Source organism: Anopheles funestus, chromosome 3RL, assembly GCF_943734845.2.
Source record: "Anopheles funestus chromosome 3RL, idAnoFuneDA-416_04, whole genome shotgun sequence".
Classification (NCBI taxonomy): Eukaryota; Metazoa; Arthropoda; class Insecta; order Diptera; family Culicidae; genus Anopheles; species Anopheles funestus.
In genome coordinates this window covers 30,432,377-30,447,674 of record NC_064599.1, presented here as the reverse complement: position 1 = coordinate 30,447,674, position 15,298 = coordinate 30,432,377, and the positions used below count along the sequence as shown (strand labels likewise).

Genomic DNA, 15,298 nt, shown 5'->3' with positions numbered 1-15,298 from the left:
AAAACTCTGCTGTAGGCAATCAAAGATCACATTGTGTTGGTTAAGTGCATTTGAAGATTTGATTATCGTGGAATTAATGATCGAATTCAGGACTATCTCTGGAAACTACATGCACATAGGAAGAGATCTGGCTAATATAACATGAATTATGTTCACAAGTGATCATCAAAAGCACTAGAATTCAATGACGCAAAGATTATAAGATTGTTCCCAACAGAGAAGGATCTTGAAGGCTAAGGTACGTGTTACTATGGTAATACTCTTTTGTTGTTGTTTTTAGTGGTACTTGGTTGAAAATATTAGCCATGATGTTTTAAAAATTATAGAAAGATACTCTAAACGATCACTCGACAATGATCAGCATACTATTGCGTGTATAGTGGATTTTGGAAGGAATATCTGCTTTTCGCACTTCATCGTGACATTGGAAATTTTATTCCAAAACATGTACTTAGATTATTCCAAAATACTAATTGTGAGTAAAAAAACTTCTTCGTTCAGGCGATCGAACAACAAATTGCGATCAGGCTATTAAAGAATGTGTAGCTTTTATCTAGCTTGTTGCCTAAGTATCTAACGTTATTGAGGAGTTCGTCATGAGAAAAAAAACAGTTCAAAATGCATTATAAATGTAATTCATAATACAGAAATGTAATTTGTGTGAACATTCTTTTCTAAATATTATTTATTATTATTATTTTCTTTCGGATACATTTAAAAGTCCAACTACCCAATTTTCTTGGTAAATTCTAATAATCCATTTCCAAATGCACACACCGCTGTCCAGGGACATAACGGATGCTGCAACGAGGCAATATCATCCAAGTCACCGAAACAAGCGATGCGAACCGTTTTGCAAAATTACACTTAAATTCCACGCCCGACAGCTATCCATCATGACTGAGAAACGACGGCAAGACCGGATACACACTCCGAAGCCAAAAAGGTAAACATCGTCGTCAAACGGTTGTTTCTTCGGTTAATGCGTGGGAAAAACTGAACCTTTCCATTTCTCCCCAATGTTCAATGACAAATGGAAACCGGTGGATGGAGAAATGATGACAATTTTACCGCTCAGCTCTACCGGCGGCGTAATGGAAATCCGAAGGAAAATTCCTTCAGTTTCCGCACACCGAAACCGAACCCGTGACGCGTGCCGATGAGTGCCGTTTCGCTCTGGCACTTCGATCCTCCGGAGGATTAGATGTGTGTTTTTTCATTCCATTCGCACACGGAAACCTTCTGACCGGTGTGCGGGCGTACACTCGAGGGCTGGCGTCCTTCGTTTGTTTACACTTGTTTTCCCTTTTTTTTGTTCCTTGGTTTTCTCTCCATCTCTCTCTCGCTCTATCTGTTGCTTCCCTACTCTCGCGTACGAGCAACTGCGCAGAACGAACGACGCATACCAGTTTACCCCATCCCGTTTGGCCGCCTTGGTAGGTAGTGGAAAATGTGAAAAACGGAAAACACACTTTGCACACATCGATAGCAACAATAGGGGAAAAACTCCCCAACTAATCAGATGACAGATGACTAACGTGAGAGAAATAGCCGCCTATACGGTGGTAAACACAGAATAGAAGCAGGCGGCAAAGTGAGCGGCTTCGAACACTAGTGACAGTCGTTTGGTGTGTTCGTGTAGTGTTCGAGTATTTGGTAGATGCTTCGTGTGACGGAAAAAGCCGAAACCCTAACCTATCTCGCCGGATTTCGTGTGGCCAGTGGAGAAGGAAAACCCCAATTCATCCCATCTGTTCGGTGTACTAGTGGTGTCGTACGAATCCCGTCAGTCGGCCGCTTTCACTCGCATGAGTTAGACGCGTTTATCATACCGAGTTACGTGTGCTGTCTACTATTACGTCAAGGTGACAGCTGTGTTTAGTCGCTAGAGTGCGATCGCGGTACTATTCGAGCTTGCAAAGTTTGATGTTTAAGTGCGGTGCAATGTGGAATTTTCTGCATTAGCTTTATGAGCAAGAATTATCTATGTGAATGGTTCAAATTTGAATTCATTCGATCGGCGGTTTAGAGGGCATTGAAAATAAAAAAAGTGTAATTTCGCGATCATTCACGGCGAATTTTCGAGTTATCTTTCGTTTGTGATTTATATCGGAATTGAAGCTTTACATCGCCAATATGGTACAACAATGAAGAAATTTCCCCAATCTAGTGATTATTAAACTCAAGTGGTCCTTTTGAAAACTGTACAACCGGCGATCGTGGAATCGAATCCTGTAGTGCTGACTATAAATCATTGCTTCGGATCGAATAAATAATCCGATAGCAATTGTTGGCTACCTACAAGAAAAAAGAAGGAAAATTTAAAACGAGTTAATCACACTCCAATTGCCCTGACGATTGACCACTCGATGCACGTGCGTAGCGTGTTTTGTGCTACAGTTTGTGTGGATAGTTTTTCCGCCCCATTTTCCTAACCATAATGAATGTAATGAGTGATTAAAAGCCGGGTTAGGGTGGTTTTTAAGTTGTTGTTGTTATTGTGAGTCGGTCAAAACGTGTTGTGGTTTAAATCAAAAGGTCCTACCCTTCGGTGGGGAATCTAGCTGTGGTTAGTGTTTGTGCGTGGGTTTATGAGTGCAATTCGTGTGTGTTAGTACACAATTTCCACCACGCGCTTCTTGCCTCTAGCCCTGCTGGTGTGCAAAAACAAGTGTTGAAAGTCTCACCGAATCCGGTTGCAGTGGGACAACATCCCGCTTCTCATCGTCAGCACATTCAGCAGCAGTTTACCGGTTCGTCTTCTTCCAGGTATCTGTTTAATGTTTAATTTCATTAATATTTATTAGTATTTAGAGAGTTGACGAGCTTGGTATGCACCAACGCGGTTGCAAGCGGTCTCCATGGTTGGCGTGCCTTAAATCAAAACCAACACTGTTTATGGGGTGCGCCTGTCTGTCAGCACCAGCGTGCTTTACTGTTTGCTCTATTGAGTGCTACAGCATATACAGGGCATTCGACTTTCAAAAACAACATCTCCAGACCCTTTGCCAGCTCTTGGTTCTAAAGATTTTACCCGACCTTTTGACGAATGAATAATCCGTCCCATTCTTGCCGTAGTCGTAAATTATTTCAAACGACAAATCTTCCTACAATACCCCCCGCTAGGAGTGGATCGTTCTTAGGATCCTCTTGGGGAGAGGAAGGTTGGGTTGTAATGAAGCGGGGAATTTTTCACGCCTTGGTGGAAAAGTGTCTTTGCCAACAAACGCAGCAACAGCTTTTAGTTATTTAAACCCATTTCCCCTGGTGCAGATGAAGCGATTCACCAACCGGCTGGTCGGTTGTGGGTTGGGAACGTAAACACGTTCCTTGCGCTTAAGGACGACCTCGTTTTTGGCTCGGTTTGGTGTTCGGGAGTTCAACAGCATCAAACGCCCGAGGCCATACTGCTGTCTGCTTAGAGGATTAATTAAACGTAACCTCAAGATCCGTGGCGAGATGTGTGGCCGGTAGCGTCAAGCAAACCGCTTCAAAGCGTTTCAATCCATGCCGATGCACTGTCGAATGAAATCGGTTGGCTGGGGGGTTGATGGTTGTATAATTTATCGAAGAAAAGTATGCACATGGACAGTGCTGGATGGAGTGATGTTTTAGTGCGTTTAATATTGCATGTATGAAAGCATGGTTCAAACACGACCAGGATGTGACGAATGGTTCTCTGTCGAAGACATTACATTTTTATCACAGTGAGTGTTGAATATTTATGTGCAACCTTATGAATAGGTGAAAAAGATTGATTAATGATGTGTAAGAAGTTGAATGTGTATAAAGAGTCTTAAATTGTTTAAATTGTCCAGACAGACTGGAAATTTATATAAAAGAAGAGTTTTATCAATGAAATATGAAAAGCAAAAATTATTTAATCCGTTATTATTTTTACAAATTCGTCACAACTTTATCGTTACTAACTTTATTTGAATTCAAATTTTAATCTTTTTCAAAACAAATATAATTCAAGGAAGATGTCAATTAAACATTAAAATGTCTGAATGAATATAAATATTTGGAACAAAATTGACAAATATTTAAAATTGTAGAAATTATTGAATAATGAAAATGAGAAAAATTACATGACGATCAAGGAGTTATCTGCCGTTCTTTAAATTTAAACGAAAAATTTATTACCAAATCATATCATTCTTTAAAAGTATGAAGTAAAAGCTTATTGTTAAGGCGGATACATGTGAGTTTTCCATTTTCCTAAGCTATCAGACGTGTTATTGATTTTATTCATCACACTCACACACGCCAGTATAATATGATAAACGATTGTGTGTTGTGAGTGTAACCCTTAGCACGATCGTATCATTTAAAAAAGTATTTTATCTACCCAAAGCTTTAATCGTGCTGACCTTCATAATGTGCAACTGTGGTATTTGAGAGGAGATAAATAAATTTAGCATCGCACCAGCGATGGTCCAGTCTGCAAGTTGTCATGTTTCATAAACTTCCATTTTGGGGTAAATTATTGATGAATCAGCAGTGTCATTCCACACCTTAACATTTCCTGCTTATAGGGGAATTTGTTACACTTTGTGCTGTATTTTTCGTTAGTGTCCTTGGTACTATGTTTTCCTCATTTCTGCGCCAGTGAACGAACAGTGGTGATGGTGATGGTAAATGAATTTCTGTGTATATGAATACATTTAAGATTTATAGAGCAACACAGTACGAAACCATCGTTCTTTCTCTAGAAGCTTTTTGGATGCTTTAATTGTGTCAGGTCCAGATTCCTTCCCATTCGTGTAAGTACCTACGTACGGAGATTGTAATGCCAGCATAGACCAGTTACCGTGAGCTAGACATTTGGGAACAATTTCAATTTCATCACAATTAGTCTATGGACATGGATGGAAGGATATATTTATATTTTTGCATCCATCAAGTTTTTTTGTTCACCTTTTGTCATTTCGTTTTCCATGCACCAGGAGGGCGAACGATCCTCGGTAGTTATGCGTGTGTAGAATAAGGAATCATAGTTTCTCTGTAACAACTGGTGGACGTTGAATAGTTTCGAGATGTCCTGTGGCAGTAACAAGAAAATTCAATTCCAGCTGACTCGATGAAGTACTGAAGGGTAAATTGTCCTCCAACCAAGATGCAAGAGGGTTGGGTTCTAGCACAAGAGGAAAAGGTTAGAATAATGTAGCATGAGATGTATGAAGATGCTTCCACACTCGTAGACTCGAAGTCCTCGGGGGAAATGCATATACGACATTTTCAAAGACTTTCCCGATGTGCAGTGTGAGAATCGTCATCAGTTCAGTTGCTACACTCGACATCGTTTCCCAATTAGGAACCGTTGCAGTAAGCGTAAAACTTTCCTGCAATTGTTGTAGCCGTTGAGAGTTGAGAGGAATTGTTCGGTACGGGTAGCTTAGTGTGAACGTTTCGAACATATTGTGCCGATTTTCCCGGTACGCTTGAACGCTTCGGTGTGCGATGTTCGGTTTATGAATCTATTAGTGTGCTTATGGATTGTGTGTGCGTGAATGCGTACTGATGAAGTGAGCGTAGAAGAAGCCAGACGTCCGACCAGGTGTTGTCATGAGTTAAGTGGATAATGAGGTATGTACAGAGTGGAAATGCACTCTAAGCGAACGTTAAGTTGGTTCTTGAGATGATCTTTCGTGCAACGATGGGTTGGGAAATATTTTAACTTTATTGGACAGACTAAAGAAGTTCGATTAGGGTTTTGCCACCTAGCCTAATTTATGTTATTCATTAATAATTTCTAAAGCCCTAATAGATGGCTTTATTTTGATTGAATACCGTTAAATAATCAGCTTTTTTAAAGGAAAAAAACCTTTAAAAAAGAACTTTAAAATCAGAATTAATAAAATTATTTTGATATTATTCCTAATTTTATACCAAAATACCCCACATAAACATAAGTGGTGCAATTGAATGCAATTCATTATTTAATCTATTGACTAATTCTTCTCACTGTTCCGCTCTCTAAAATCACGACCCTCCGATAAAGGGCGAAACGTGTCGAACGTGAAATTTGTTGTTGATTCAATTCCAACCAATTATGCTAATTTGTTGTCCCAGGGCGGTTCGTCCACAAAGGGACGAAGGACGTTTGTTTGCGATCTGTTCAGTGTGTGGTTGAGCGAGAGAAAGAGAGAGAAATGTAGGAAAAAGTACATTCAAACCTCATCCCCGGTGTACTACAATACACCAAAAGCGACTATTAACTGTACTTGAAAAAGTTATCGGTGTGTGCGTTATTCAAGCCCCGTTGGCATCGAATGGCATCGACCGGGTGGTTTGAAATTGAATGGTCAAACATTGACAAATCAGTGGGCTAACATTGGCACATCGGCTGCACGCTGCCGGACTGTCCAATTTCAGGATCAATGGCTGCAGAAGTGCATTTCAATTTGTGTGCTGTAGTTTTCGTTTCCCACTTGTACTTTGACTGGAGTGTGTTCCGATTTGAATCGGTGTGAATGTGTGTGTGGTGAGAGAGAGAAAAAAGTTCAAAACACACATCGACTCAAGGGGGAAGCGATTGATGGTTTTTCCGTTTGACTCGGGGTTGTAGATTCACAACGGTACCTAACGGAACAACACGCTGGCTCCAATCGGGAGGAAAAACAGAACATCAACAAACTACTCATGGGGCACCGGACATGCTGCCCGTGCCCGTGTGGTACAACAATCAACAACGACAGCATTCATCGTTTCCCAGAAACCGTGCCGGAAAAAGCCGCTGTACCCAAGGACGTATGTTGGGTTTTTCAATTAAATCTGTCAACCGATGAGGCCAATTCGCACAGAGCGCCAATCCGTTCTCTTCCTTGTTCCGTTTGTCACCGGAAAGGGAGGCTTGGTGATGTGTACCACCCGATTCATGGCACATGTTTTTGACAGAAGCATCCCTCCTGTTAGCATGTTGTGTGACCAGTCGGGCACACGCATCGGGCAAACGGATCCAAATCGGACCAACACAAATCCAGCCGCTTGGGCCGGATCGGTTGACAACGAGCAAATCCACAGTCACCGGTGCACCGTGTGTGTATGGTGTGTAAACGCGTGCACCGATGTACGGACAATCCGGAACAGATCGGTTGCAGCGAATGGAATCAGTTGTTGTCGTGTTGTTGTTTTCGCTGTGCGGTGAAACAACCAGCAGCAATCAGCAGCAGCACAACCCGCCTTTGTCGAGCAGTGGAAGTGTGTTTCTAATGTTAAAATTTTCCAAAAGGCATGTTATGTTAATTGAGCACACCATTACATCTGTGCCAGAGCATCGACAATGTACGATTTTGTTGTGCATTTGTGCAGAAAAGCAAACCGATTCATGATACCGATGATGATTATGAGAAGAACCATCAAAAGCAGCTCAGCAGTGAACGACATTTTTCGTACAAGATTCTATACCAGTAATGTGTCAATGTGGTAAAACGTATTGCTGGGGACATGCATGGTTTGGTTGAAGAAGAAATTGATAAATGATATGATTTATTGCCACAAGCTGGATGTTGTTGTCAGGATTCATGCCCCACTTGAACGCATATAGGACAAAAAGATCTTCAAAACAACGGTTGGAATAAAACATGTATTTAAATTTTGTATTACTTAATTAAACATTTTAATCAGTTTAGGGGCGGCCCGGTGGTGCATGTGATAAACGGCGTCAGTCCACACGGCCGGACCGGGTTCAAATCCCATCCGGACCGTCCCCCTGTAGCAAGGACTGACTATCCGGCTACGTGGTAAAATAAGTCTAGTAAGCCAGAAATGGCCGGCGTGATCTGTAAGGTCGTTAAGCCAAGAAGAAGAAGAATCAGTTAAAAGCGATGATTCTTAGGATTAAAAGTTGTTATAATCACATACTTTTTGTGATGGGTGAATCTGATTCAGAGCCGTGATTGTGAATGATTCTTGGAACCGAGTGAATCACTTTTATGACAATTCATGAATTTTTGATCTTTGAAAATTCATGATCTATTATATTGATCATTATATATTGATGAATCTCTTTTGATTCGTTGAAGATTCGAGAGCCTCGAAAAATATTGGATTCAGGATGTTTCGCTATTTTATAGATTAGATTCGCTTCCACAATAAAACTAAACTGTATTTGAATTTTTATTCAAGTATGAATTGTTAAATAAATGAGTTGTCTGAATTTTGCATATTTTAGGATTCATAAACCTTCAAATATTCACTCAAAGAACCATTCCAAGGTTTTTTGCGATTCGACTGATCCGGCACTGAAGATGTTTGACTCTTTTCTGATTAATATTAAGGAAAGATTTATTGAGCACTTAAGTCTTAGCACGACATATGACATGAAAAAATATCTAGTTAATCTAATGCTTTGTCCACTAATAACAATCGACGACTATCTGTCTTGTGATGAGCGGTTTCCATTTCTCTTTGAAAAAACCGTGTCAAATGACTTAAAGAGCAAACAGAAATGGAAAAAATGAAACATGAAACCATTAAAAAAACCACAAAACAACTCAATCGAGTAAAGGCAATACAAACGACTGCCTAACGGCACTACCCAAGCCATACAGCAATTTAAAAACTGTCACTCTCGTCGCTTGACAGACACCAACTGTCAACCGTTTGTCAAGCGCGCGATGAAATATCCGTTGTTGAGGTGTGATGTGCCATCATCGGCCAACCGACCGAACTGTATGATGTATGTAAATTCAATTTAAATGTTCCTTCACACTTACTGCGATGTTTTTTTGTGTAGCTTCTCGTGCGGTTACAGACCTCACACGAATCTGTGTGTAAAATCAATTCCCTAGAGCTGTGAGAAGTACCTGTGTTCCGGGTTTTACATAGAATAGACACAAGACCCAACCGTCTTTTAGGTGTCACAACTCATTGCAATGCTGCTGCTGGCCACGTTTTTTGATTGATATTCATATTCGAACAATAACTGCTTGGGGAGAGGCTTCTTTTTTGTTAACCTCTTTCACTCATCACTTGCAGCAGTAGAAATTGTTGTCCCACGTGAAAAGTGGGCTGAATATGCAACGCCATCGCTTGGGAAAACAGGAAAAACCTGTAGAATAGCACAAGTGTGCGTTTCAGTTTTGGGGGCTGAAAATCTGACGGCACCGATGTGTCATAACAACGTGAAATATCCTCCATTCCCACCCAAAACTGTTTGCTTTTGGCAGCGCTGCTATTGTTTGTTTTTTGGTGTTCCAGAGAGAATTCAAAAGGCTTGAAATATTCAAACCACATGGCATGGACTTTTTTTTTGGTTCGTTCTCTTGCGTTTCATATTCAACTGTTTTCATTGGCACCAGTTGCTCCACCAAAAATTCTGCAGGTAGTTTTAACTATAGCAGAGCTATCGACATCGACCAAGCGTTATGAGGGTCCTTCAATCGGAATACAGGTAGAATAAAAAAAATGGTTGAGAATCGAACTTGAACAATGAAAAACCACACACCGTTCAATATCCGAGGGTGGTTCTCGGCTTTATTGTGAACACTGTGATACTGGGAAGTAGTGTCCTACATTTATTGGAGTATCCGTCCATTGTTCTGAGTTTTGTTTTATGCCCGTTGTACATTTTGTACTCAAGAGTTGGCATTCCGAATTGCTGGAATTTAGAGGTTTAAGGACACATTTGATGATCACACCTGCTGCATGATGATGTACTGTATACTACAGCTATCAAAATAAATAGTGAGGGGATGCAAACATTTCTTTAGTAAAATCTTGTATGTAGCCGAGAGGATATGACTTCAAATATTTATTCATTAAAGTTTTTGCTAAAAACTTTAATTTTTAAAGTACAGTTTTTCTCAAATTTACTTGCAGTCCATATTACCCAGCTTTTTCATATCCTTAACTAAATACGTTACCAAAACCAACCTCATCGAGGTAATCTCCATATAAGCGGCAAACAGCTGATGAAAGGGAAAAACTCATCGCACACGTTTTGCGGCCTTTTTAAAGATCTTGACTTTAGGTTTTAATTTTTCTCGCTCCTTCAAACAGATACAGCACTAAGAATCGTCCTAAACAAGAGACAGCTGGTACGATGAAACCCGTCCGAATCTCACCACCCGCTTCCTATGTTTATGTCTGGGGCCACCCGCAACCACACTGCAGCTGTTGTTTCAGTGTGCCAAGCATTGTTGACTTCGCGAGACTATTGCTTTTGCCATTTTTCCCCTTGCTGGGTACAGCTGGAAGCAAGCCCGCGGTATGAAGAGAAACAAGCGTTTATTTATGCAAAAGCACCCAACCATATCAACAACTTAAAAACACAGCACAGAATTCAAAATTCGTCCCCATGTTACGGGTGCCTCTGGAGGATAGTGATTTGCTTTTCATAAACTGGCCGTCTTTTTTTTTGTTTCGTTTGTTTGGCACACGTTCTTCTTGGCGCATCCCCGAAAAGACACTGGAGCTAAGCTGCGTATTGTCTTTGTGTTTGGTTTTTGGCATTTGCAACATGAATGTGTTCCCTATTGTTTTACTCTTTAACAAGGGTGTTGGTAGGAAGGTTCTTTTTTTGGCCCAGTTGTTTTTCGCACGTAAGTTGCCTCATGTGTGGCCTGTACAGGGAAGAAACATACAAAAAAATGTTTCGTATGAACCACGCTGAAAATGGTTTCCTTTTTGAACTTCCTATCGTATGTTATGGCAGTGATGTGGCGGACGATTTGGCTGTCGACAGAAACAGTTTTCATTGTGCGGTGCATTGTGCCCACGGGTACAAGCACAATTCCATTAAGTTTTTTGAAGTTAAAGGTAAAATGAAATTAGGACTACGAGGTTGAAAGTACTGTACTTTGGGTGGTAGATTTTCCACGTGTCGGGTGATTCAGGTTTAGTATGTAAGCCGTGTTATAACATTTGTGGGTTTTGAATTCGATTTCATATCGTTGTGTATATTTATTTCAGTTAGTTTTGATAACAAGAGCTACTTTTAGCTCGTTTCTATTATATTGTATATTATTTTTTTTAAGAACGACTTATTTTAGCACAAAAGCTCAATGTTATCTATAAACAAATGAATTGAGTTTTAAGAGCTTTTAAATATTTGTACTTGAATTACCAATCCCTTATTCGACAGAATATTTCCATGTAATACTTAAATGAAAATATTAATTAACATATAGTTACATTTCTTGGCCTGTTAATATGAGTACATGGGTACAACATTAAGGATATTTTTGTTTGTTGGGAAAATACCAATTTCTACCAACACTTTTTTCTACCAAGACGAGAGAAATTTGTTATTAGAAGGTATTTAAAAAATATGAACATGGGAGTTGAAGTATTTTGCGCCAACTTCTTTCTTTACTATTGTTGATGATCAACTAGTTCAATCTGAGATAAGGATTTATCATAAAGAAAATAAAGCGTTTAGTTTTTCTTTAGCTTTTAGCGAGTTGAATGACGAAAGTCTCCTTAATTTGCTATACATATTTTAAATGCTTTTTAAGAAAACTCTTTTCTTCGTTAAATTTAGACAATAGAATCCGAAGAATAGAAGCAATAGAACAAAGATTTTTGTTTATCTTTTCTTGAAGTTTTTTCACATATTTCAATGCAAGTTTTTTATTTAGAGGGTTTTTTTTTTGTTCAAAAAAGAAAAATGTTAATATCCTTGCAGGATGCATAACACTACACATACAATACATCAAGAAAGGAAAAGCCAATAATCCCAGTGAATAAAACAATCTTTCCTTTCCGATTACTGCATCACTACTGAAAATAGCCAATGCATCAAAGCAAAAAAAAAAGGGAAAAAAATCATTCCAAAAGGAAGACAAATCTCACACCACGCTATCCCATCGCTCAACGCAAACCGTCAGCAAATAATCCTACAATCAGCAAACAAAGACCGTGCCGCGTTCCGTTTTGCGTCAGCCAGCACGAATCGTTTCATCCATCATGCGCGTTTCATCTACCGGGGTGGGAAAATATCATTTTTTACGATCGCCCATTAAAAGTGTCCGGTACAGTGAATGTCAACTTCCTGCTGATGCTAAGTGGCTGGGATACAACATTTTCGAACACGATTCTTACGTTAGCCGCCGCTCCCGGTTAGATCGTTTCTGTGTGTGTGTGTGGCTTTGGGTGAGAAACGATCAAGTGAAAAAGATTTCTAAGAAAATGGGGAAAAACTTCACAGAAGTTTGAGTAAAAGAACAACCGCCAGACGACAATGGTGAGTCATTGGTTATAAGTAAAAGGCCAAAAAAAAAAAGATGGTGTGAATTTTCTATTTTCACCTCACGCTTTGTTGAGGTGTATTGGGGTTGCCGTTAAAGTATGTGTTGTTAATAGTGTTGCACGGCACGGTGCGTACTCTGTTGCTATGCTAGTGTCGTCGTGATCATGATATAGATAAAGTTAATTAAGAAAATTTATTGTATCGTCATTCTTATTTATACTCTTTTGATATTTTGTAAATCAAAACGAAGAACTTTGTTAGCGCGCTGGTGATGTGCATCATTTAGGTTGTAGAAATGTTTTGCAAACAGGACATATGAAGAAAATGTTGTTTATTTATCTGTGATTTGATGAAGTGGTTGTAGTGAGAATTGTATGGAAATATCCTTGCACATTGATTGTGTTTTTAATATTTTAGAATGCTTTAAATAAGTATTTGATAATTCTATACCTTACCTTATGCTTTTGGTATATTAAAATATATTTTAATTGTTTCATCTAACTTAATAAGCATTTCTTCCCTTTTTTGTGAATCACTTTAATTACGAATCATTTGAATAAGCTCGTAAGAATCACTTTTTATATTACCATCGTATTATTATGGAAGTGGCTAGATCTGTTCCACTTACAAAAATTAATTTACATAAAGTGTCAGCCCACTGCTTACCTTTCTTCACAAGTCCCTGCGAGTCGTGTGTCTCTTCTTTTAACGTCTCCGGCACAAACTGTCAAGGTTTGATGGTATTGCGCTGGTCGCAAACATTTCTTTACGGTTTTCAACCGCAACAGTGTTAAAATTCCCCAACACTTCCGGCCAACAAGTAGAACCAAGTGGGGTTGGGCAGCAGCCGTACTTGTCACTCGTCACTCCACGTTGTACTTCATTATGCAAAATGTGTGAATAATTGAATTAATTAATCAGTACATTACTGCCACCATCAGACGCCCCAACGTAGAAGAAGTTGATTATTTGATGTATATTTTTAAGTGTTTCTTTCCTTCCGGTTTTTTTCCTTTGCCGCAACACGATTATGGCCCGTAACGATTCGTTCCAGCGGTTCCAGCACGAAAGCAGTTTCTTCCTACAGAGCAAATAGATTCTTTTTCGTGATCAAATTTCGTGTCCTAAAGCTACACAACGGAAGGCATTTGTGTCGACAACTGTAATCCTTTTTTTTGTTTTAAAGTGCTGACAATTTTAATTCATTAATTGATGGCTCGTGTGCTTTATACGTGCGTCACGCATTCAATTCGTGCAATCCATCTTGGTGGTGGATTATCTTGGATATTTTCGCTATTCTTCACACTTCACTAATTAACTGCACGCAGAGAGTCATTTCACTGGAATAAAGAGATCTCAGAATAGTGAAAATTGTTGGCTTTTTTAATTTGCGTTTAAGTTTTCTTGTTCATTTAATGCGATTTCGTTCGATTTGCCAATATTGTCGGTTAAATCAGTTTATCAACCAAAAAACAAAAACTCCCTCCCATGCTCCGCATCTCTTACTGTGTCCTATCAGATGTTTTTTTCCAAAACTAGATCAGTGTGTTCAGATGTTTTTTTGTTGCGTCCTAACGCTCTTAATTGCAGTAACCAAAGCCGAATTAAATGGTTCATGAAATCTGCTGAAAAGCGAACCAACTTCACTAATAAATAAATAAAAAAAGACTCAAGCAAACACCCCCTCTCGAGCGCACCGTGAGTGGTAAACGGGTTTAGGTACGAAAACTCCATGTCAGGAAATGAGTGCTAGGCTTCACCGCCTCCGTGCAAGTTGATTTTATGTACGTGAAGCTGTTGTCGACTCCGGTCCGGAAGTAGGTCGATGTTGCAGCGATACGTGTGGTGCGACACTGCCGACGGTGAGAATCAATCAAGTTAATTGAATCGAATTAATCCCAGTTAAAATGGAAATTAAAAATCTCACCACACTGCACCCCATCGCGTATGATGGGGGCGTGGGTTTTGTAAGTGGACCGAAATGGGTCGAGAGGAGGAAAAAAAACCAAACTGCAAACAACATCGCACCGTGGGGTGAAAGTGATGCAAAAAAGTGACAGAGAAAAAAAAAGCCGCGCGAACAGCGCCAATCGATGGTACAAATGGCCAAACATTGCAGCGATGAAACTGTCCAAAACGGATACGGAAATCATTCGTCCTGTCACCGGTGAATTTTGCATGCAAATGTTTGGAAGGTTTCCCCACCATCTGAGCCACTGCTTGTTGGAGTGGGAAACGCAGCAAAACGGGGAGTGGTAGGAAAAAAACGAGTTTGCTAATGGATAACTACTGTGAGCCAAACCGAAACAGACCGCTGTAGGTACCTAGCAGCGTAAGGCAGGCTTTGTAACGTTCGGCTTTTCGGTAGTGCGAAACGAAACACGTTCGAAAATAAACACCACCGTTCATGCAATATGGTGTCACGGAAAATAAATTTATTGGTGATTATACCGTCGTCATCTGTTACAAGATTAATACCAACTGAATAGTTGGAGAAATTGTGTGTTAAACGCTTTCGGTGTTTTGATTGCTATCGGAAATGGAGACGCCTGGTTGATGTTGGTTGGTTAGTTAAAATGATCGTTTTAAACGTCAATCGTGGCATTCTCATTGTTACCTTTTCATAGTACAGATATACGCAATTAAATTTTTTGAATACCTTTTAATGTTTTAGCTATTAACTAAATTTAGTTTATGATAGACTAAGTCTAAAGTCATTTCCTTAGCTGTAACTTACACGTTCTAATGTTCTCTAATCTTTCTTTACAGGTGGGTGAGCGGTGTAATCCATTCTGCATGAAAACATCATTTATCAATGGGAAAACAACCACCAAAATAGTGTCTAGCAATAATTCTTGCCGAAGGTGAATTTAAGCGTGTTGCTATTGTAATGAAGTTTCGACCGCAAAAACACATATCACTCGAATTCAAACAGTAGTATTCGCGATAAACAAGAGTAACATTGCACGTTGGTAAATACCACGAAACAAAGCACCCTCTACCCATTTCAATCACCGTTCCATATAATATCCGCAAGGCCAATGTTGGTGGCTGAGCGCGACAAACCAGCAAACATATGCAGTGCCGCTGGGTATCGCAAGC

At 39.7% G+C, this 15,298-nt stretch overlaps 1 protein-coding gene and 1 long non-coding RNA gene across 5 annotated transcripts in view; one reads left to right on the top strand and one right to left on the bottom strand.

Annotated features, from left to right (window-relative positions):
* LOC125767932 (uncharacterized) overlaps window positions 1-15,298 on the bottom strand; it is a 160,349-nt gene that overhangs the window by 39,724 nt on the left and 105,327 nt on the right. The window lies entirely within an intron of this gene.
* Window positions 2,534-15,298, top strand: part of LOC125767892 (uncharacterized) — a 71,230-nt gene continuing 58,465 nt past the window's right edge. The window contains exon 1 of one of the 2 annotated variants that reach the window (XM_049434852.1): window positions 2,534-2,769. The gene's annotated coding sequence lies outside the window, so the exon portion shown is untranslated. The remainder of the gene's footprint in view (window positions 2,770-15,298) is intronic. The other variant, XM_049434853.1, reaches the window with a different exon arrangement.